The 23,952-nt window shown below is 48.0% G+C and overlaps 1 pseudogene; it reads right to left on the reverse strand.

Moving 5' to 3' along the window:
• The window catches only part of LOC129073190 (serine/threonine-protein phosphatase PP1-gamma catalytic subunit-like), a 33,887-nt pseudogene extending 27,865 nt beyond the window's left edge, over positions 1 to 6,022 (reverse strand).
• Between the last annotated feature and the right edge of the window lie 17,930 nt (positions 6,023 to 23,952).

Raw genomic sequence — 23,952 nt, forward strand, 5'->3', positions numbered from 1 at the left:
CCATCCCTTCCTACACCATGGAGAAGGTACATAGGGTCCTGATAGTGCTTTCTATTTCTCATATAAATATGATGTGCCCCTGCCAGAGGAACCCCCAGGAAGAAAATATCTATTTCTCTGGACAAGAGGAAAGCTGTGGGCTAGGCAAGGGGCTTTCTTGAGAAAACTGGCACTGATGGCTTGGCCAAAGACCAATTCCCTGGCCTTGTCTCCTATGCTGTCAAGTGGGCTGGGAGTAAACTGGCTAGGGGTTCTGTTGGCCCCTGCTCTAGTTCCTACACAGTCCTGACCTTCCCAGAGTTATTCCACTGTAATTACACCAATTACAGGCACTCAGGCCAGGACACATATTCCAGGGGCTGGACCCCAGGGGCACTAGGGGTGCTGTCTTTTCAGAGCAGTGGTAAGCAGCCTCTTTGTTGACTCAGTGGGTTTTCACCAGGTATTCTTCCTGAGTGTGGAGTCCTACTTTCTTACCATATTTCCTTTAGGCTTGTGGACTCACTGGGTTGCCCCTCTGCAAGTTTTCTGGGCAGCCCAGTCAGCCCAGTTCTCCTATGTCTGCAACATGGACCCTATCATCAGCATGAACCATGGGAAGGCTGGGCTACTGAGGTAAACTTAAGGAGGCCTGGATGAATTGTCCCCAGCAGGCTTCAGCATATTCCTGGGGTGTATCTTCCCAGCTGCTGAGGTTGGTAAGGAAAAGCGGAGTCCATATGGACACACGGCGGGTGGGGACCCTGCAGTGTTCTCTCTCCTGGGTCCAGAGGTGATGAAAAAGTCCAAATCATGCACTTGTCCATTTCCTGTACCCTCTGGACACCCCAGCCTTATAGTTCCTCACAAAAACATGCCAGGCTAAACAGAAGGAGTGTCGGGCTTGGTCTTTGTATAGCCTCCAAGGTGATGCTTCACATCTCAGATCTGAATCCTTTATTTCTCTGATCCTCAGTTCTTCACCTGTGAAGTGGAGAGTGTCTATCTTTGCCCCAAAGCTGTAATTAGGGTAAATGAGTGGAAGTGTGCACAATGACATTTCCTAACCTACAGACCTGCACACCTCTCTAGGATACACTAGGGAATGAGAGGCCCTAGTACTGGCCAAACCTGGTGGTTTCCAGCCTTCAACAGGAGGAAAGTGCTGCTATGAGAAGAAAACTGGCCCCAGGCAAGGGCTGGCATAGGCATGGGCCTCTTCTGTCAGGGGCCTGGATTGAAGCATCAGCCTTTCCTTGACCTGCTTTCACTGCTGAGTCTCACTTGCACCAAGGTGACCTATGTGAGGAGAGCTCTGGACTTGGAGGTCAGAGCCAGTCATAAGGCAATTTTGCTGTGTCCCTACAGGCCCAAGGTCAGGGGTTGACCTGAGTGCATCCAAAGGGAGGAGGCAGCCTCATGAGGTTTGGGCCTGGGTTCTTCTCCAGAGGCAATTGAATGGGTGGCTGTGGAAGTGTGGACCACAGGCTTCCCACCAGGATCCATTTGGCTGAGATCTGGAAGACAAGATGAGTTCCCAGTGTCCCCAGCAGCTTAGCCCATACCATTCTTCCTGGTAGTACCTGCAGTTCTGGGTGGGGCTTTGGCCCCCAACTTCTGTGGTAATAAATGCTGTGGTTAGGCCTTACCTTCACAGAGCACTCACTTACCTGGGGCATTGTGTGCTTGGTGCTGTGCATGGCTCATGTCAGCCCACCCTTCTGAAGACCTAAGGAAACAATTGTTCTGGTTTTCCAAACCTGTAAAAAAGAGACAGAGGCTCATGGAGACCTCTCAGAATGAGCAGAGAGTCACAGAGTTAGGTTTATGACCTGTACATGAGTATCCATCCCTGATTGGATCCCATTCAGGTAAAATGTGGGTTCTCCTCTTTGAGCATAACTCAATCTAAATAATTTTGAATGTCAGTAACCTCTCATGACTGAACTCATCATTGCACAATAAACAATTGAAGTGAACCCCTTCCACTCCCTCTCTTCTCAACCCTGAATAAGGAAGGGAAAAGTGTACCTTTCTGGTTCACCAGGAAGCCAAGAAGCCTGTGCTGAGTGTTCTGAATCCCTGCTGGTCCCCTCCTGAAGCCACAACACAGCAACTCTGATCTTCTGTAGGTATGAGCCAGACTTTACTCTTGGCCAAAGGGAAGCCAAGGGAAGTCAAGGAACTGCAGATGTGCCTGAGAGGAGGCTGAATGCTGACTGTGGATAGATTTGCCCCCTGGGCACCCTCAGGTTAGTTGAGCCTGGGGAGGGGTGACCTGGGGTGCATTGTCCACAGCACAGCACAGGCTGGGGGGCTTGTTAAGCAGTGGGGTCTGGGACTTTCATTCTTTTATCAGAAAGCTGCCACACCCCCCAGTAAGAAGAACTAATCATTATCAAATTCAATTCTATTTATTTCTTTTCAGAACACATTTAATTTGCACGAAATGAAAAATACCCTTGAATGAGGTGCTGTACCACCTGGAGCTGCACTTGGGCCCCACCAGGTGGTTTATAGGGAAAGGAACAGTAGCCCCAGAGCCCTGCCCTGGAGAGGAGGAGGCCTGTTCTGAGCCCAGAGGACATGGGCTTTCCTATCTCTAGGACACAACTAGGAAACTTTAACCTGGTGTGACCCAAGGAGTCTGGGACCTGATCTTAAGAGTAGCTTTAGGAAGAATATGACCCAGAATGGGAAATGAGTGATGCCCAGGGACTCTGGGGATGGGCAGACCAAACATAAGTAAAACCAGTGCAATCACGTGGTTTAGAAGAAAGACAGAGCATCAAGAGGGATCTCCCCATGGCTTGTGTTAGCTTCCCTCATAGCATCCCCAATTTCCAGCTAGCCTGGCAACTGCCATCCATGATCCCCAGTCATCAGGTTCTGGTGTGGCAGACAGCAATCCAATCACCCCCTCAGCAAGCATGGCTGGACACAAACACAGCCCCTTCTAATCTAGTGGAAAATAAGGGGGACATCAAATGAAAAAGGACGGGACCTTACAATGGAACCATAACAACTCAGCCCAGCAGCTAGAAAAAGCTCCTTGGTTAAGTGATGTTCACAAGGATGAAGGGTGGAATGGGAGTTAATAAGGAAGAAACAACAGTAATAGGTTTCTGAGGCCAAAGGCACTTACTGCACACAGCAGGACTGATGGGCTCTGTGTGCAGGCAAGGAAGTCAGGAGAGAACAGGGAAGCAGGGCCACCTGGCTCCAGCTGAAAGAAGGCCACCTGGGGGAGGTGCCTAGAGGCACATATCCTATAAGTCCAATGAGGCTAGCCCTCGCTGACACTTTTGTACCCAGTATTTATTATGAAGAATAGCAAGTGCAGAAGTTGGAAGAGTTGAAAGAATAGTATAAGCACACCCAGACTAAACAACTTTTAAAATTGTTAATGTTTGCTATGCTTTCCTTCTTTCCCTCCCTCTCTCTCTTTCCACACACACATATACACAGATGCATAGACATTTTTACTAAATAATTTGAAAATAATATGCAAATATCATGACATTTCACCCCTAAATATTTCAATTTCCATCACACAGAAGTGAGGACATTTCCTTAAATAACCGCAGTTCCACTATGATACCTAAGAAAATTAAGAATGAGACCAAAATATCACGCAATCTTTACTCTACATTCATACTTCCCAAGTCAGCCAAGAGTCTATTTTGTGGCTTTTAAAAAAGTACAAACCAATCTGGGACCATGACATCATTTGGTTATGTCTCTGTGATCTTCTTTTATGGAAACAGCCCTTCTCAAAGATTCTTTTTGAAGAATCCAGGCCGTTGTCTTATGGATAAGACCTGCCTGATTGTTGCCTCATGGTGTTATTGAACTTTCTGCTCTGTCCCTTATATTTTCCTATAACCTAGAAGTTAGGCCTGGTGACATGAATAGCTACATTCTAGCCCATTTAAGGAGATTATCCCATTGGCCGGCATTTCCTTGGTTTTGATTAGGCGGTTCTTAGTGAGGTTGTCCACTGCCAATTCAATCTCATGATTAGGTGCTGACCACCAGGTCTCCCCACTGTAATGATTCAGTTTCCTTGAAGGGAAATGTTTACACCTCTCTTGGATTGACAGCTGGAGCCTAGTGGGAGCTTCCAAATTGGAATGTTAGTATGACTGACAGAGTCAGAGTATCGGGGCCTCCGTGGACAACTGCCTAAGAACATCTGCCCAGGGCAAGCGGAGGCTGACATCCAGCTCTGCTCCAAGCTGGTACCTGGCTTCAGGCTGGCTTGATCCTGGTAAGGTCTGATTGTGATAAAGTGTCCTATCAACTATTGGCCATACCACTGGCTCTGACACCCCTGCTTTTCCCTTGAGGTCAGGGGACTGGTGTCTTGAATTTCCTGCTCCCCACCTGCCAGGCCTATTATATTATTTTGTAGAGTCACCATCACCTTGATTCTATGCTTGAGAGATGGTCACCTTCCTCTGAGATGGAGCAGAGTGGCAGGCAGCAAGGAGTAAGAATTTGTTATTGTTCTATATCACTCCCAATTGCTTGGAGGCTCTTGCATGGATGGACACAGACCTGGGTGGGTCAGCAGAGGGTGGGCTGGTGGGGAGCAGCAGGAAGGATCAAGGAAACATGTCCCTACATTGGGGTACCTAGAAAAAGAAAGAGGCAGTCTGAGTCTGCAGTTTGTTTGGTGTCTTCTCTTTCCCATTCCCATCCTGATACCCACACCCACCCTTGCAAGAGGGGAACTGGGCACTAAGACACACACACTCTCCCTTTCCCCCCAACACACACACACACATACTTCATACATCTCTGTTCATCAAGCTTTCATCACTGAGAAGGTAGGGGGTTTCTTGGCTGAGGGGTAGAGCCCGGTAATGAAAGAGAAGGAGAGGTAGGGAGGGTCTCCATTTGTCCCTTGAAGAGAGGGTTATAAAGGCAGCATCTAGTGGACTATTCAGAAAAACTTGGAAAGACTGGGTCTAGCAGAACCGCTTTAGAGCCCACCAGTGTGGTTCTTCTACCCACCCCAGGGCTGGACACTCAAGATGCTTACAGGCAACCCCCTCAGCAGGCAGCAGCTAAGGCCAAGGGTGAAGCAGGCAACAAGAAGCCAGCGAGGCCCTCCAGCTTGAGGCTGGGCCTGCTGGGACCCCAGTAATGACATGGAGGCCTTTGAAGAAGCTTAAGAGCATGCTGTCAAGAGTGTCAGGCTCTCAAGACAGTCCACTCTGAGACATCTTTGCTGTTCAAAATGTCCCCTCAAGGACTGCTCTAGTCCCTCTTCACAGAAGTTCAAAATTCAAGGGAGGTAGCCTCACTGTGGCTCTGACTTCACACTCTGCCCTCTTTAATTTCCAAAATCCATGGCCTTCCCATTGGCCTCCTTCAGGGCTTTCCAGAAGTCCTTCCTAAGGCCAGGAGTCAGAGCTCAGACCACTCCCTGAACAAGAAAGGAGAGAGAATGTTGAACACAGAGGGCCGATTTCCCCATTCTCACTGGGCTCTGAGTGCCAGGGGACAAAGTAGATGCCCTAGGAGGAAGGGGATAGGCCCAGGCACACACCAGCTGGGCAGCCTGCAATGGTCACTGGAACTTGCCCCATATTAAGGCCAGATCTGAGGGCTGCATGGGAAGAGGAGGGCCAGGTTCTCCAGGCATTGGTAGGTAGCACCTCCCTCCACATTACCCTGAGCTAACTCTGAGTGATTTGAAAGGGACCCTGAGATTTCCTGAGAACAAATGCCCGGAGCTGAGCACAGCCTAGAGTCATCAAACAGGCCATCAGTTATGGGAGTTTTGAGAGTCCCAATTGCCTCCTTGCAGACAGTCCCCACCTCTGAAGAGCCTGGAGCACCCCATGTTACTTCCCTAAACCCCAAGTTTTGCACCTTTGAGACTTCCGACACTAGTACCAACACCAGCTCAAAATCACCCTGGAGGGGAAAGAGGCATGAGGTGCAGAGAGGCAGGGACTAACCTGGAAGCAGAGGGCAGAGGGAGGCATAGGTAGGGAAGTACCCTGCAGTAGGAGTTGCAGGAGTCTTCCATGTTGACCTGAGCCCACCCAGACATCCAATGATCTACTTTCCCATGCCAGAAACCTCAGGAGGGACTGAAACCGTCAGGGCAAACAAGTAACAAACTGACAGCTCTAGGTCCTTCTAAAGTCCAGAGAATAGGCTACTAAGACAGAAGCGGGACAGGGACAGGAGTTCCACCTCATTTTAAGATGCAGAAACTGAGGCAGGGGCTGAGAGACTGCTGAGGAACTCAGAGCAGTTTAAAATCAGGATTTCCTCACCCCCAAACCAGTGACAGTTTGCATGGCTCATCTGTCCCTGGGGACATGTGCAGTGCCCACCCTCAGTGCCAGTGTGAGCAGTTTGGAGATGCTGACCAGGTTGGGGCTAGTAATTGCCTGACAGGGAGCTCAGGTGTGAGGATGCATATTTCCTGGGCAGAGGTAGAAGATTTCTTATCATTTCAAAGCAGTCCACAGCCCAAAGATCTCATCTCACAGGACAGGGAACACACCTCCTGTGAGCATAATGAGGCCATTTTTAACAGGCTATATATCCAGATGAGGTCAAAGATTGTACCTATTGATTAACATTCACCTTGGGGACAGATTATGGGCAGATGAGAAATTCCTGGCAGCTTGATGGTTGAGATTCTTGTTCCCCTATATATCAAGGCAAAAGAGATGGCTTCCTCTACCAACTGCCTGCCTGCCTGCCTGCCTGCCTGCAGCCTCCTTATTGACAGCTACTGCTGAGGGCGATTGATGGAGGCTGTGACTATTACTGCACTGCTTCCTGAGCCTCTGTAAAGCACAGGGAGAATTCCAGCCAGGATCAGGGTTAATGCAGCCCTCTTTGTCTCCAGCTCCACTGGGAAAGAACCATTCCTATAATTCAGCTGCCAGCTCTCCCTTCTGCCGGCTGACAAGATTGATACATCAAGGCTGTGCTCCTGAGAAGCAAAGCCATTTGGGGGGCATCTCGGAAGAAAAAGGAGTGACTGCCTGTTCCTGCCTAAGGCGAAGATGTATTCAGGGGCAGGTGCTGCCTTTCTCTCTTGAGGGAGGGCCAGGACAAGCTGGGGCCTTTGTGGTAGGCTGGAGGAAGGGAGCCAGAGTGCCCAGTTCAAACACCCACTCCATTTTATTGCACTGTGTTCATGGACAGGTCACCTATCATCTCTGAACTGTAGTTGCCTCATCCAGGAAGTGGGGATGATGTTGACATAGTATCTCATGAGATGGAAAAAGAGAAAATACACTTAACTGGGAAAGTATTTGGTGAGGAGCTTGCAGCAGAATGGCATTTTATGGAAGCTCTTACTATTTACATTAAAGAAACAACCCGTTTGGAGGCCAAGATACTGTTACTGAAACAGGCCCCCTCCCCTGGAGTCTTTCTTTTCTAGGTTCATCTTGCCCACAACCAGTAGGAATTGTGGCTCTTAATACCAGAGTTTGGTAAAAAAGGAAAAGAACTATTTATTCAAACGTTATACAGATTTAGAGTAATGGCAAATGTCACTGTTAAATTTCAAAGTCCCTTTAAAACACACACAGTCCTGCCTCCCCTTGCCAAACCAGGCCAGTCAGGGGTACAGTATCTCAGGAAAAAAAAATAGAAGTCCATAGCTTGGCTAGGCTCCCCTTAATCCAAAACTGCATCCTCATGCTGAGCAAGGGAATCCTTCTGCATCCTTCCAAACCACTAAAGAGAGAGCTCCACATCGCTGCTACATCTTGCTTTCCCACTTTCTAAGCTGTGTCATCAAGGGAGTGGCCTCTCGCTCCCAAAACCACTAGTTAGACTCCCACAGAGCTGCCACACCTGGGTTTAAATATCAGTGAGGATCTTCCTCTGAAACCAAATTTCTGACTCTTCCCACGACCGGCTACACCTGCCAGTATTTGGTCTCTTCTGCCTTTCTCTGCTGCCGTTGTTAGTCCTGGCAAACGGCCCATGGCGTGGAGTGTTCCATTTTCAAGCTCTCACACAGGAAGTAAAGCAGGAGGAGCTGTCTCGCAGTTACATCATGGGTCCAAGGCACGCCCATTTCCTGGCTGCCATGCTGTTATTGATATGTAAAATAACCATTTTTACATATAGGTATGATGCTAGCCTGCTATTATTGATATGCAAAATAACTCTCAATCTCTGTGCTGCAGCTTTTCCCAGCCCCCAAGCTAGGCTTGTGGGGGGCTCTGGGGCCGCCCAGCTTACACCCCATTACATTAGGTGGCTGGAGGAAAGGCGAGGGTGAAGGGGGTGGGGGTGATTGGCTTTTATTCTACAAAGACCCCAAGAAAACAGGCCTCTAAGCCTGTGGGCAGCCCTTCTTTGTTCCTGTCTTTAGGAAGGAATGTCTGCTTTCCACAGGCACCTGGAGTCAGAGCACCTGAAGGACTTTGATCAGGGCTAGAGGCTACAACTAGACACAGTCCTATCCTCTGATCCTTTTATCTTCTAGGACAGCACTGGGAGGCCTCCTCTTTGCATGCTGGGAGGCAGGAGTGCAAAATCCAGATTTTATTTTCTTCTTCACAAGCCTGGCATAGCACTTGTTGACTCAATCAACAAGTTGAGTGAATACAGAGCTGGGCAAGTGTTCATTTTCATTAAACTTCTTACATGTTACATGCCACTTCATATTAAATGTTGCATGTCACATAGAGCTTGTGGATTGATCAAGTTACCCTCAACTCTCCTTTGCTTGCCCTGTATCCCTGAGAAAAGGCAGGGCAGAAACAAGTGGAATTACTGTCACTAGTTGTACAGACCACAGGCTGTCTGAACTGCAAGGCCTTAGAGAGAATTCAGGTGCCCTGAGAACTAGAAGGGGTCAGAGAACCAGGTCTGGAAGGGGAAAAATGGGGCCAAGGGAGGAGGGGAGGTGCTTGGGTTCTCAGAACAGGGTTTATTTCTTTCTACTTTATTGATTTCATCAGTATTTTTTTAAAAATAGAAATAACTTTCAGCCTCACTTGTGCTATTGTTTCTCTTTATAATTTTTATTAATTTCTCTTTTTACCACTGCTTTACTTACTTTTTCTGTTGTTTAATTTAAATACTTAAAAAATCTTTGTTTCTGTTTATTTAATGCATTCAGTGCTATACATTTTCTTCTAAATACTGCTTTAGCTACATTCCATAAGTTTTAATATGTAGTAATTTTGAAACCAGAAAAGTTAGTGTGCATGCTGCCTGTCACTACCAGAACCAATAAGTAGACACAAGGATTGAATCTTTATGGGTGCTTTATCCAGATGCCAGCAATCTGAGAAGATAGTGGGCTATGTGTCCTCAAAAACTGTCTTAACATCTCACCTCAAGCCAACCATTTTTTATAAGGGAAAGAAAGGATACGTAAGTGGTTTAGAAAAAAGGTTAATTGGATAAGAGTTGCAGTCAGGCAGCAATTTTCCTAGTGCTTCTTTATCTGTTCATCAATAATTCTTTACCTGCATTCCTTCCCTGGAACACAATGGCTCAGATACCATCTCCATCCTTGCAGAGCCCCCGAAGCAAAAATATTGAATTGCTTGTTGACCTCCTGGAATCACATAGGTCATGCACTCCAGTTCCTGGAATAACAGCTTTCCACATGCATTAATCACTTAAGCTTATCAACTATGACTGAAACTAAAATCTTTAACTCTTGAGTTCCCCTATCAATGTCTTAACCTACAATGCAGAATGATTTGAAATTTCTATCTTGATTTCAGTCATTTAGGAGTACATTCATAAGTTTCCAAGCATACTTTTATGTATTTCTTAATTGTTGATTTCCAATTTGTTTCACTGTGGTCAGAGTGTGGGCTGTATGATATCATTCTCTGAACTTTCATGAGACTTCCTTTCTTTTTACTATTTTTTTTTGTCCTCTTATGCTATCCATTTCTGATTTTAAAAATGCGTTGAAAACTTCCACTGAGGTGGCAAATTTGTTGGTTTTATATGAGTTCTTTAGAATTTTCAAGATTTTGTTATTAAATCCACACAGTTTATGGTCAGTGAATCTTATTGGTGGACATAACTGCACTGTCTTTCTTTATTCTCATTGTGTTCTGCCTTGCAGCCTGTTGTGTCTGCTATTACTAGTTCTGTGTCAGCTTTTATGACATTTTGGCCTAGGATTTTCTGGGTATATCTTTTACCCCTCTACCTTTCTTTATGATCTGGTTTTATGTGCATTTCATTCATGGGGAATCAAGTTCTTCTCTGTTATAGAGACCTTAACTGGTCTTCAGCCCTCAGGAGCAAAGACCCTAGAAGTGTATTTCCTTGTTTGTGCTGCATCCACACTCATGCATACCCATACTTCATATGTATTCTCACATACACAGATACACTCACACATTCACATATATACAACAGAACCTTGAATAATGTCATTTAGTTCAGGAACTTAATTATTGTTTATAATTAGACTATGGTAAGGCTACTTTGTTATATTTCTTTTTACTTAAAATTACAGAATCTGTCACTGACATCAAATGAGGACTTATCCACATACACACACACACACCCACACAAATACACCCTCAAAGCAGTTTTAATTAATAGGGAATTTCAGTTTAAAATAGCTCCAGGCTTCTACATGGGTATTTTAGACCCTGAAGGAAATGAAGAAGATCCCTGTAATTAACACAGTTCATTACACACAAAGAAGGAGCCTTGGTGAGTGGGCTGGATTTTAGTCCCTTTGTGTGACTTTGCTGGCTGGGTGAAACTCTTCTGTCAGGGGCCTTTATTTTCCCTTACCTAAAATAGGCTCATCTGAGGGCATTTCCTGCTAAACTGCTTCTCCCTACCCTGAAGGGCTGGCTAGGAGGGAGAAGTTCCCCCCTGGGGTATTTGTTAGAAGGATGTTAACTGGATAGAAAGGGTGGGCGGGGGGCCTTTAAATAGAGCGGCCAGTTGAGTCTGTGGTCCCCTTATCAGTCAACCACATACCATTGACATATGGACACATGGTTCTGCCTTCAGGTGTCAGACCAAGCAACTTAATTAAACATAATTGAGCAGCTACCAACATGTCATCATAGTTCCTGGAAGCTGAACTGTAGCCATAACTCCAGCAGCTCTTTATGTCCTTCTAGAGTTCTAAAAAATTTTCCATATGTATATTTTTTCAGTTCTCTGCGCTTCACTTAGTTACCCTCATAGCGACTGGCCTTCGAGGGTTAGGCCCACCTGCTTTTTAGCAGACCCTCTAGCCTCACTGAGGGAGCAGTAATTAAGTCTTTAAAGAGATGTGGAAGCTTTGATATTAGTAACTCAGTCTCCCCTGTTTGCTGATCTCTGCCATCAATAGAATTGATAGCAAGATGCTTTAATTAAGATTATTGTCAATAAGTTGGTATAATGCCATAAATTTGCAAAGAGTCACTTCTAAAAATGTCATGGTAGCTATGAGAACTAATAGACATGATTGTTGCAGTGTGAGAAGCTGCAAGTGTAGTGGGAAGAAGAAGGAGGAAAGGGGGCTTCTGCTGGGGTACAGAGCTAAGAGGTAAAAAGGCCAGGTGTCTCTATGAGCTCCAAGAGAGTCTTTCTACTCAAAAATTCTGTCTAGCATCTTTGCTGCTATCCCATTTGGCTTGAGGAGTCCATGTCCCTGGCCAAGTATTCGCCAGAGTTTCTATCACTGGCCATGACAGCTGGGCTGGACAGTCCAGCCTGGAGGAGGGGATGAAACTAGTGGCAGTTCACCTTAGTGCAAGCCAGGGAGCCTCCTTGCCTCCAAGCTACATAGCTGCTCAGAGGAGCAATGGAGGCTTCCAATGAAGACACTGTGTGCTGTACCCTTCTATACCCCTTCCCCGTGCAGAGATGGCCATGACCAGGTAAAGGGACACCTGTCCTCAGTGTGCTGAATGTTGGCCAGGACACCTAGGGGGTTAGGGAGCTGGCCTAGAAAGAGCAGACTAAGGGACCCAACAGTTTGCAGGTCCCTTTCAGATGCTTGTAGAGCTGATGTTCACTCAGTGTCTCACTATGGAGGCAGATCCACCTGGAAGAAGTAAGCTCCTTGTGATAGTGAAGGAGGAGAGGCCTCATGAAAAAGGCCAGGGGATTCTGAGTCTTTATTCCTCATCTATGAGATGGGAATAAAATTATCTTTCTCCCAAAGTCACTCTAAAGATTGATGGAGACCCCACGCCCCGTTCAAGGTGTTCTGTAGCTCTGCTGGTGAAAGTTTGGGGTAGGGGAAGATAAACCCCTCTGCTAGGCAGGCTAAGATCCCCATCCTCGGCTCAGCCCCATTCTGCACCAAGGTCCCCATGACAGAGTAGGGGGCTCTGAAAGAGCAGGACACAAACTGCTGGAAGTCTGGGCTTGAGCGCCTGCAGAGGACAAGCCAAAACACAAGTAAAATAGAGACCATGAAACAGGATACAGCTCTGAATCCTCACACAACACTGCTTGTGGACTGTCTGTGCTTCCTGTGGCATCAAATCCAATGCTTGGTCCTTGGTGATTTGAGCCACAGTTCAATGTGAAATGGGGACTGATGCCTCAGGAAGAGAAGCAGAGACTTCACACTCCTGGCCACTCTGAGTTCTGCCACACCTTGTCCTACACTGCCAGGGAAGGGGCCTCTATTCTGATGGGTCCATGCCAGGGGTCACTCTTCAGGAGGTGACACCCTGAGAGTGGAAGATAGTGACCCTGTGCACTGTGGTGATGACTTGTGGATAGAGGCTAGGCCATTTTTAGATGGTAACTTCAGACCCAATAGTAATGAATGGCATGAGAACAAATGGCACATGGTGTCATCTACTCTCTGCTCAAGAAGTCAAGGAGGGGTTACCAGTGGACGTCTGGCATCCCAGCATCCTCCACTATGATCTGAGCCACCTCACTCCCAGGTCAGCCTCAAGATCAGATCCTAGGAACTGCAGTGTCACCACCTCATGTTGCTACCATAGGTTCACTTCCACACCATTTCTGAGAGTCATAGCAGAGTTGGAGATGGGGATTGTCTGGTGGAGAGCAGCTTTCTGGAGTAGGGAGCAGAGCTGGCCAGTGCCTGAGGAGGGCTTGTCTGCTTCAGCAGAGAATGCCCTTTTCAGCAGCCAGGAGGGCAGTGGCGCGTACTGTAGTGCTCTGGTGTGGAAAGACAATAAAACAGATACTGACCTCAATCTTAATCTGGCACATTTGAGCCTCTGAGCCCCACAGCTTTAATAAAGCACTATAAATGATGGGTCCATAAGCAAGTGGAAGCAGAAACATGATAAGAAAATACTCTGATTTATTTAATTTAATGGAACAAGCATTCAGAGAGTCTGCTATTTGTTAAGTGCTATAGGGTACAGAGACAAATGAGATACAGTCTAGCATTTTCAAGTCTGACAGGTGAGTTCATGGCCCCACCCTGGTGGGCGTCAAAAGGGGCAGGGTGACATATATATGTCCTGGGGCCCCTTTAGAGATCCAGACTCAAGGCAGGAGTAGGAAAGGGAAGGAAAAGAAAGGGAAGGACAGGGAAGGGAAAGGAAGGAAAGGACAGGGAAGGGAAGGGAAAGAAAAGGAAGGGAAGGGAAGGGAAGGGAAGGAAATGTTAAGTGGGGAGAGCTAGGTGTAGTTGTATTGAGGAAGCACCAGCCTTGGCCAAACCCAGGAGTATGTGTCCCCTAGCTTACTGCAGACAAGCCCTTTGCCAGAGATAGCTCTTTCTGTGCTCACTCATCTGCAGACTTTACCCTTGTCTCCCTCATAGGCAGAGGTAGGAGACCCCAAGTCCTTTATGTTTGCTTCTGTGTTTTCATTTAGCCTCAGTATCTATTGCCACCTCCTTCTGGCAACTCAGATCCAAGCCCTGAGTCCTGCCTCCCCACCAAACTGCCTCTCTCTGGGTTGTAGTCTCCCTGGGCCCTACCTCTCTACTCCCACCTCTCCTCAACTCTGGACTCTTGAGTCAACTACACACTCTGGGTCACTTGATGCCTACAGTATCTGGTATCTAGTGTCAGATTGGACCAGGCTTCATCCCATATTTCCTCTCTCTCTGAATTGACCCACCTCTGCTACTCAGATCAAAATCCCTTTGAGTCCTCCCCCACCACCATGTTCCCTCACTTTCCACATCCAATCCAAGGTCATCCTGTTGACCACCTCCAGAATATGCACACCTTCACTTGGGTCCTTCCCTCACCTGGACTCATTCACTCTATCACCTCAGCTGCCCCCCGAGTCCAACTAGACTCTGCTCTATCTCCATCCAGCAGCAAAAGAATCTTTTGAAGGCGGTATGTGGTCCCGTTGCTTCTCAGCTTAATTCAGCAGTAGTTGCCACTGTATCCAGGCCAAACTCACCCTCACTCCTCTGCACAGCCATCTACAGGACCTGCTCACCCTCCAATTTCATCTCCTTTCCTGCATTAATACCCACATCAGATGCTCCAGCCACTGTTGCTTTTGTCACCCTCACATTTGTTAAGTCTCTGGGTTTTTGCTCAGCTGTGCCTTCTGTGTGGAACCCTTTATCCTGTATCCCTGCAAGCTGCCTCCTTCTCTCCACTCAGACATCCCCTTAGGGGTATTTTCTCCAGCCCAGCCAGAGGCCCTCCACTGCCTGAGCAGAACCAGTTTATATATTTGCCTATACAATGGCAGCCTGTCTCCTCTTCCACCCTGATATGTCAGCTGTTTGACTTTCCATCACATTTACCATTAGATCTCTAATGCCAAAGAAGAACCTCAAAGGAGCTCAGTGCCCCTGATGAGCCCAATGAATGACCTTCTGTGCCTCAGTTTCCTCATCTTTAATCTTTCAAACAGAATTTGATGTGATTACTATTAATGACATTAATGAGACACAGTTGAGGGTCCCAATGATCCCCACTTACATAGGTACCCCATGGAACCCAGGGATAGACCTATCTACAAAGAGCCAGACCCCTGATTTGATTTGGCTTTGATCTCCCAGCACCTTTCACCCATATCCTGGGGCCTGTCTCTTTACAGGGTAATTGTAGGAAGTAATTCCTTTTATGGAACAATTGCTCCAGCGATATGATGGTGCACTCAAAGCTAATGGATCCCAGCATCCTTCCATACTAAGGACATGTTTCAGCAGAGCATAGCATATTCTTTGAAAAAAGCCTCATTACACAACAAGGTCTGCCCTCACTGAGCTCTCAGCAAGCAGGCTGAGACCCTGAGGGGAGGTGAAGGCTCAGAGATGCTGTGTGTACTTGGCTCCTTCTTAGGGATGTGGCTGATTGGGGTAGGGGGTCAAATTGCAGGGAGTGTGGCTCTGAGCAGGTGCTCTGCACACTTACCTCATCTAACCTCCATTTGCCCTTGTGATACTGTCATTGTTAGTCCATGTTACATGTGAGAACTCTGAGGAGGAAAGATAAAGGAACACACCCATATCTGCACAGCTGGTGAGTAGGGGAGCTGGGAACTTTCCTAGAAATTAATCACATGCTCCCCAACTCCCACTCTCCTTTTTCTGGCTTAGCTTCCCACTTCCTAGCTGGCCCATGGCACTGTCTCCTCACTGTTCTCCCTGAATTTCATCAGCCCTCCTATCTACCACAAGCCTAACTCTTTAAATACAAAAATCATATTGTCATTCATCCCCCCCTATTAAAATTCTTCACTGCATTTCAAGAGATACTGGGACTCCATGTTGTCTTCACACCCTGTAACTAGTCCCCACCTGCCTGCCTCAGGTACACCTCTGCCAGCCCTCTCCTGGCACACTTCCATGGGCCCCACCATACCGCACCTCATGCAGGCAACTATTCAGGCCTAAACACTTGGGTCCTTCCAGTCCTGGTACCTGCTGATCTGTCAAGGTGAAAAGCCTTACTCATGTCCTGCCCAGGAAATATCCCCTCACCCTTGGGAAGGATGCCACAAGCATTTTTTGCCCAGGCTTATGTACACAGGAGCTTCTGCTCCTATAGCTGCTCCTCATCTGCCCTGGAGGTTTCCCCATGGCAAGAGAGTTGGGTGCAGGGGCTAAGAGCAGGCCCCACCCTCACATCCTCTGGGCTTAAGCCTATCACTGTGCCTGCCCAGCTGATTCATCTCACAGATGCTGATTAAGGGCTCACTATATGTCAGGGCCTGTGCTGGGCCCTGGGACACAGCAGTTACAAAACAAACATAAATCCTGTCCAATAGGATATTCACTAGGACAAGCATCATTGAGACAGAGGAGATACCAGAGCCAAGGCCTTCACTGGGAGTGACCTGGAAAGGGCTAGTGGAGTGGAGGGAGACTGAGGGAGAGCAGGGTGTGGTCAAAGAAGCTGCTGTGCATAGGGGGAGCAGCCTCTGCAGGGGTTCTTACTTCTGCCTCAGAAAAACCACTGTGGCTCCTCGGTGATGATAGACCACAGGGCAGGGAAGCACAGAGGAATAGGCATAGGCTAGCACAGGAATCAAGCAAGGGACAACAGGGGACAGGCAGGGTGGACACAGAGAGGTGAGCAGAGGACGATTCTGAGTTTATTTGGAAGGTACAAGGCATGGAATCTAATGGAAGATGGGATGTGGGGGATGAGAGGAGTCACCAGGGCTTCTTGTCTAAGAAACTGGAAGGAAAGATATGCTGTCAGCTGGGGCGGGGGACAGAGAGGTGCTTGTTGGGAAGGGAGATCAGAACATGTCACGTCTGTATACTTACTCGATATAGGGTAGAAATGTCTGTGCCTGGACATTGGATCTGTGAAGCCTGCTGTGATATTTTTGCTCTGGGCCCCTATCCCTGGCCTCCTCACAGGATCACCTCAGCACCAGCATTTGGCCATTCCTTCCTCCACCTTCCCCAATCAAATGTCAGTCCTAGGGACCTGAGATGACTGTGATGAGACCTGGGCACCATGAACATGGGTGCCTAGTACATGTATTGTCCCCAAGGGCTGTTCCTGCCTCAGTGGACATCCTTCAGGAGCTAGTACCTGGGCTATGGTGAAGTGAGAGATGTGTCCATGCCTTGGATTATAGCAGAGGGAGGGCAACCTGGAAGCCATAGCCCTCAGACACCTGCCAGCTGCTACACATCCAAGCCCTCTACTCCCAGGAGGGCTGCTAAATGCAATCCCTGGAATTAGGCCCCAGAGGAGTGAATTGAGGAATGACTTTTCTTCTTTCCACAAACCGGCTAATTAATTCATGCCATCTATATTCCTGATTCAGATCAAAGGTTGTCAAATTCCTTTACCCACTTAATGATCTATAATATAACTTTTCATTTCCTGAATAGGCTATTAGATGAAATAGAATTCATAATCACCTCCCAATAGCATCTGTGCACCTGTGCAGAGTCAGGCAGGGGATCCTAGGAGCTTTCTCAGCCAAGATGTAACTTTTTTAAAGAGATTCTGCAAACTAGATTTCAAGCCACATGGTACTTTTGATACCAAACAGATTCTGTGGTTCATATGAAGCTGAAAATATATACATATGTACCACTACTGTCCCTGCCATGTCCATGGCAGACATTATTAATCAATTATAGGCACTCTTCACCACTGAGTTCAGACATGACTTCCCTACACAGCCATCAAGAGATAATACAAGTCCCAGCCTGGACAAGGCAACCTCTTGACTATCTAGACAAGAGGAATTAATTGATAGCTCTTACCGCACTGCCTTTTTCCCCTTTTTGCTTGTGTGTGTGTGTGTGTGTGTGTGTGTGTGTGCGTGTGTACACGCGCACGCGTGCGTGTACACACACATACATTGTGGCTTTTGGGTATGGATCTGGTATAGGTGACTGGGATTCTCAAGCTGAACCTCCTCCAGGCTATTCAAGTAGGCACAGCCAGGGCCCTTTTCTCCAGCCAGGAGAGAGCAGCCCCAAACCTGCCACAGAGATGGACCACCCAAGCTTAGTTGTACAGACCAGCTAAGCTTCTGGCATATAAAAACCTTGCTAGACAGTGCCAGGACTCAATAGAGAGTCAGCAACAAATAATGTGATTGTTAGAAGATATACACTGAGGAACTAGCCACCCTTCACTGGCTTCATAACATCAGAGAGTGAACATCAAGGCTGGCAGTCTTAGTTGAGAAAAGCACATGGCCACCTCATCCTGCCCTCATTATGCTGCTCTGCTCTGCTCCTGTAAGACATCTTTAGTGTTCTAGCTTCAGCTGGGCAAATGCAGTCTTTAGTCTTTGGTGGAAAGGGAAAGTGCACTCCCACGCCAGAAGGGAGTTAGCTTATATAGACAGAAGTCCCCACCCCTATCCCTTGATTGGCTCATCCTCATGCAAATAAGGATTACAAATCCTCACAGTTTAATTGATCTAAAAGGCACTGTCCTGATTGATCAGACTGGAGCTGCTCTGATTGGTCAGTGAAAATGTTGATGGGGATATAACTGCACAGTTCCAACTGGATGGAGAAAGCCACAATCTTTTTGGTTGATATAGGACTCCAGTAAACTTTTATAAGGGCTGGATCAGATGGCAGGTTGTTCAGTAAAGAGGCAAGTAGTTCAGTGCAGGCTTCTCCATGAAGTGAGGTTTGTGTGAGACGCCCCTGTGTAGAAATGGTTGATACACTATGTTTCTCCTGTTTGTTTCTTTCTTATTTTGAGCCCAGTTAAGCCACTGGGAGCCCTTCTTAGTAGACATCTTCTTTCTCTGGGTCCACACCCTGAACTGGCTGCCTGGGAGGTCAGCTGACCTGCTACATATCCCTTTGTGACCTAGCCTTTCCTGGACCTTGGTGATTTTCATTGAACATTCAGCCATGTTCTCTGAAGCAGTGAGGCTTGCTTCCTTTATCCCTGCCCAAACCTGAGCCTTTTAAGAAAATAGGCAATGTAATTATTGATCTTTAAGAGAAAAGAAATTAATACAGCTGCCCACATCCTTTGTACATAAGAGTATTTAACAATGAACTCTGCTTAAACTTCATAAAAGCCTCTTCAGCAAATCAGCACACAGGTATTGATCTGGAGCCTGCCTGTAAGTCCCAGCTTTCTGCCTCACCCACTGAAGGACCATCCCTTTGTCTTTCCTGACTCTCCTTCTACATTTATGGCCTGGTGCTTACATGGTTCCCCCAACCCCCTACCCCACCCTCTAATTTTGATAGTTCCACTGCCTCTCAGCAAGGGCTGAGCTGCAGTTCTGCTGACCCACCTTTTCCTGGAGACCAGGTATCAATTCAGAAGGTCTGCAAGCTTGTGCTAGGCTGGCATGCTGAGGCTCAGGCCTGCCCAGGAGATGCCTCTGAAAAGCAGCTGGGACACTTAATATGCATCTTCTCTTTTACCCTCCCAACAACTCTATAAAATAGACATTCCCACCTCCACCTTACAGAGGAGAAAACCAAGGCTCAAGGTATAATGACCCTTGCCGAGTCAGAGAAAGTGAGGGCCAGGCACTGGAATTCAAGCCAATGTTCCTAGCAACTTTCTTCTCAGAATGTGAGCCGGTGCTGGTATTGCTCACAGTAGAGCAAATTCAGCTCACTACCCATGAACTTTGGGCTCTAGAGGTGAATGTGCTTCTAAAGAGGCCTTGTCCATGTACCCACGGAGGCCAGGGAATCCAGCAGATCTCAGTCAAAGCACCTGCTGGACCTGGTTCCCTCAAGATGACTCAGACCCTTGACACCTTTCTGTCCAACTTTGCCCTAGCCTCTCAGCCTACCCATGTCACCATGACATGATATGGGGGCCCATCATGTCTAAGTGGGGAGTGGCAGGGTGCCCCACTGAGCAGGGTCAAGCTTTGAGTTCACCACCAGCTGCTCAGTGGGACATGGTGACCTGTGCCCCATGGCCTCTTCATGTCCACTCTCCCAGCTTGGGCTTTGTGTTAGGGATGGGTAGGGTGCCTGCAGTTGAGGTAGAAGGTGCAATAGTAGGAACCTGAATGAGGACTCAGGGTCTCTGGGTCTGTCCTGGCTCAGGACTAACTTCCAGGGTCCCCCAAACCCCTTTCTTCTGGCCCAGAGGTTTCCCTTGTGAAATGAGCTCAGACCTTGGTCTCTTAGAGCCCTACAGCTCTGGCACTATGCACAGCAGCATAGCAGGGGCTCTAAAAGCTTCAAGTCACAGACCTCAAGTTACTTACCCAGTCCATCAGAAATGCTCAGTGCCTAGAGGAGCTAGAAACCCTGATGCCCTGGGACTGGCTGTCATGTTGTACACCAGCTGTCCATCCAGGCCTCTCCATGAGATACCAGCTCACTCCTCATCTCTGTGTCTTGGCTTTGACCTTTGGGTTCTCCCTTTCTTCTCCCCTGGTCTCCCTCACACTCTCCTCTCTGTCTCTCTTTTGTGTTTGCCTCCTCATGTGTCTTTCTATTTCTCCTTTTTTGTTTTTTTATCTGCTGGTCTTTTTTTCTTTTTTCTGAATTTCTTTCTGATTTTTCTCTGCTTCTCTTTCTGACATTCTGTTTGTCTATGTGACACATACCCTCGACTACCCAATTCCAGTGTTTCCTGGACCTGATTGGTATATGAATGGCCAGGTCTGGGGGAAAGCACTTGGCACTGAGGATGCCTGAGACCCGGGGCAGGCAATGGACCAGCCTGTGTGGATGGGTGCCTCTACCCCAGTGCTTCAGAGAGGCTTCTCCTGAGAGCGCTATTGAAACTAGGACTCACTCCTCCTAGTGGGCCAGGGACCTCCTGGGGGTCACCTAATATGCCCTATCACAGCCTCTGGGGAACTGCACTGGGTATGGCTCCCCTCAGGTAAGCTTGCATGGCATCCCTCTTGTTCCTACAGTCCCCACTGGCCCCATAGCCAATCGTTGCACCTTGTAGGCCTACAGTCATGGTTTGGGAGGGCTCTAGTCCAGATGATTCTAAGGAAACCAGAGAACCTAGTGGGTGACACATTTCACAGCATCTTTTCCCCACCCCCTTCTAGTCCTGGCTTCTGCTGCCAAGGAGAGGAAGGTCAGATTCCAGGGATGACCAGGACTCTGCTTCTGTATGGACCATCTGAGGGCCAGTTGGATGAGGTGCTGTCTTCAAGGTCAGACAACAAATTCCCAAAGGCATGTTTCTTGGTGAGAGAATATTTAGGGGTCATTTGCATGTGGATACCGCATCGTGCTGAAAAAGGGGATCTACACAGGGTCAAGAACTAGGAACTGAAGCCTTTGTGACCTGCACCCATGACAGCAAACAAAGGTGAGCCAAGCAGGAGCAGCCTGATGCCAGGCTCTAGTCAGGGTCTGCAGCTGGGGAAGAGGGTACCATGCTACAGAATGCCCTACCAGCTCAGAGTCTGGGTCCCCATGCTTTGTCAGCCTCTGTGAGGTGCTTCCGCACATGTAAGCTGCACTGGGAGGGCATCGGGCCTGGACACAGGGTAGCTAAGGGGCAGGTACACAGATTTCTTGAGAAGGAAGCTGAGGTGGGGCAGTCCAGAGGACAATGCTCTTAGCTCTCTGGGTCTCAGACGTGCAGCATGGGAATCACTTTGAAGAACCTCAGTATAGCTTGGTGTCACTTCAGGGTCTCTCTTAATGGCTGTCACTGTTGTAAGGAAGAGAGAATTCTAAGAGGCATTCTGGAAAATGAATAGTCCCACTTTCCCAGAACTGACAGCACTAGGCAGTAGGCATTGCTCAAAACATACTGGGACCTGCTGAGCCCCCTCTGAGTTGCCATCCCAGGACCACTCTGGGGCCATGCCTTTGCTCTATAAACAGTCCCACCCAGGTCAGAGGCCTGCTTCTCATCGCCCTAAACCTGCCCTCTCTCCTGCCACTAGCAGATCGAGGACACTTGGAGAGCCAGTCAACACAACTGTCAGAGAATCATTCCCCTTTCCTGACCCCTCTGCTTCCTCACTCTCAGAGATCAAAGGGTGTCTCCTGGGTGATGGTTCTTGTCATTGGCCTTAATGGAAGCTCTATTAGCTTAGGAGTTAGGAGGAGTGGTAACCAGGAGGGAGGTTGAAGCCTCACATCTAGGCCCCCAAGAGGTAGGGCTCAATCCTGTTCCAGGTCTCAGAATTTAGAACTGATGCCATGGGACTGGGTGGGCCTGCCCCTCACTGGACTCATCCAGATCATGGGCCATAGACAGGATCACTCTGGGCCCCTAGGGTCTTAGAGCCTTACTATGTGGAGGGCATGTGGAATGAGAAGATTAGGGGAGTGACACCTGAGTTCCAGATACATCCTGCTGCTTCTTTCCAAAACCTCAAGTAGGTAGCCATGAATGTACAAGGAGCATGTCCACGGTTGAAAGCCCAAACATGTGCCTGAGTTCTTCCTCCCTGTGAGCTGAGGTCTACAGTCCCACCTTTCTTAACTCATCTCCCCATAGGTGCTGCAAGGATGAAGCAAGTGATTAGATTAGTGAGGATTAGCTGAGACCCTGAGCTCAGCCAGCGTTGGCCTCATGGCTCTCTTTGCTCTTGTCCTTCTGTGAGCCCCATGTTCAGGTGGTGTCATGTCACAGATAAAAGTGAAAGCCCTGCCCTGAAGATGCTCTGGGTTTGCTGGGGTGCCACACAGTGGCTGCGTCCCTGACAGAGCTTGATTTTGGGATGTCCTATAGGCAGAGAGCTCAGGGACAGCTTCCAGGAAGGCTGTGAGTATCTGGCAGGGAGCCATACGGAGAAGTAAGGGTCTCTATTTTTGTTGTGTTCAGAAAGCCTCAGACCCAGCAGCCTATAAGATTAAGTACAGGAGGGAGGCTGGGTGGTAAAGATGTCTCCAGCTAAGCCTGGAAGGACCCTACATGCAGACTTTAAGAAGAGGTGTCCTTCAGCAGTCTTGGAGGTGAGGGATGGCCACCCAGGACTGTGTTCTGCAGGACTATAACACATACACCCCTCCAGGAGACACCTTATAAGACAGCATCTGGCTCACTGCCTCGATGGATGCCCAGGGCTATAAGGTTCAGGCTTGTTACATGCCAGCTGATAGGTTATTTGAGACATCATGATGGCCAAGTCCACCTAACCCTGTCAGGCCCATGAACAGGGTTGAAGGAGGCTATAGTGACCACACCACTGCCCAGGACCATCCAGGCCCACAGAGTGACAGGTCCTCTTCACATGGGTGGTGCCCCTAATGGGGAAGCCCACAGTTGCCAGAGCAGTAGGTAGGGCTGCTTACTCTTTGGTCCACTGAAGAGCCATTGACAATTTGCTGGCCCTCTCTGGACTCAAGGTGGGTTTTTTTTCTTTTTTTATACACAAAAGTATATTGTAAGGACCAGTCCAAGAAATAGAAACAATGATAGGTAGTTATAATAGAGAAAATGTAATTTGAGGAATTGGTTACCCAGGAAATAGAAATGGCAGTGCTGAGAAGTGAGTAACTCAGAGATCAATGCCAACAGGAAGCTATCCCCCACTCCACTCCACCCAGGACACAGCCCCAGGACATAGAGCTACCTGCAGAATTGGAGGCCCCACCATGAAGATGGTGTGCCAGACCAATCTGTACACATGAGGATTCAAGGTGTGGAGAATTGTCCTCAGGATGCAAACTTAAAAAAAAGCACCAGTAGGATTTACATGGGAGGGGCACAGATCAGAAGCAGAGAAAGGTGGGAATGAAAAATGGGGAAAAACCCACAGCAATTATACAAACCTTCCATCTCAGCCTTAATGGACTGTTACAAATATATAATTGCAAAAATCTGCTCCTCCTTATGTGTTCATGGTTCTGAATAAGCAGTGTGATGTACCACACAAACCAGGGTAGTCCAGGAAGCCACTCAGGACATTGGACATGCCTTTTGTGGGTCTCTAGGATGCCTGATTCCAGAAAGTCTGAGGGGACCCAAAAGGCAGATTATGTAACAGGCTGGGCATAGTCCTAGTGCACATGTGTGGGGTTGCCGTGAGAGGATGGGGCAGGGCCTCAAGAACGAATGGGGCTATCCTCAGGTGGGTGCACCTGGAGGCCAGGTGAATCTAAGAAAGAACATAGCCAGCAGCTTCAGGGATGAGCTTGGGGCATGGGCAGGGCCTCCAGGCTTCTAAGCCTCCCTG

The sequence above is a fragment of the Pteronotus mesoamericanus genome, unplaced genomic scaffold, assembly GCF_021234165.1.
Source record: "Pteronotus mesoamericanus isolate MK-2021 breed Mesoamerican mustached bat unplaced genomic scaffold, CSHL_Meso_final contig_35, whole genome shotgun sequence".
In the NCBI taxonomy this organism is placed as follows: Eukaryota; Metazoa; Chordata; class Mammalia; order Chiroptera; family Mormoopidae; genus Pteronotus; species Pteronotus mesoamericanus.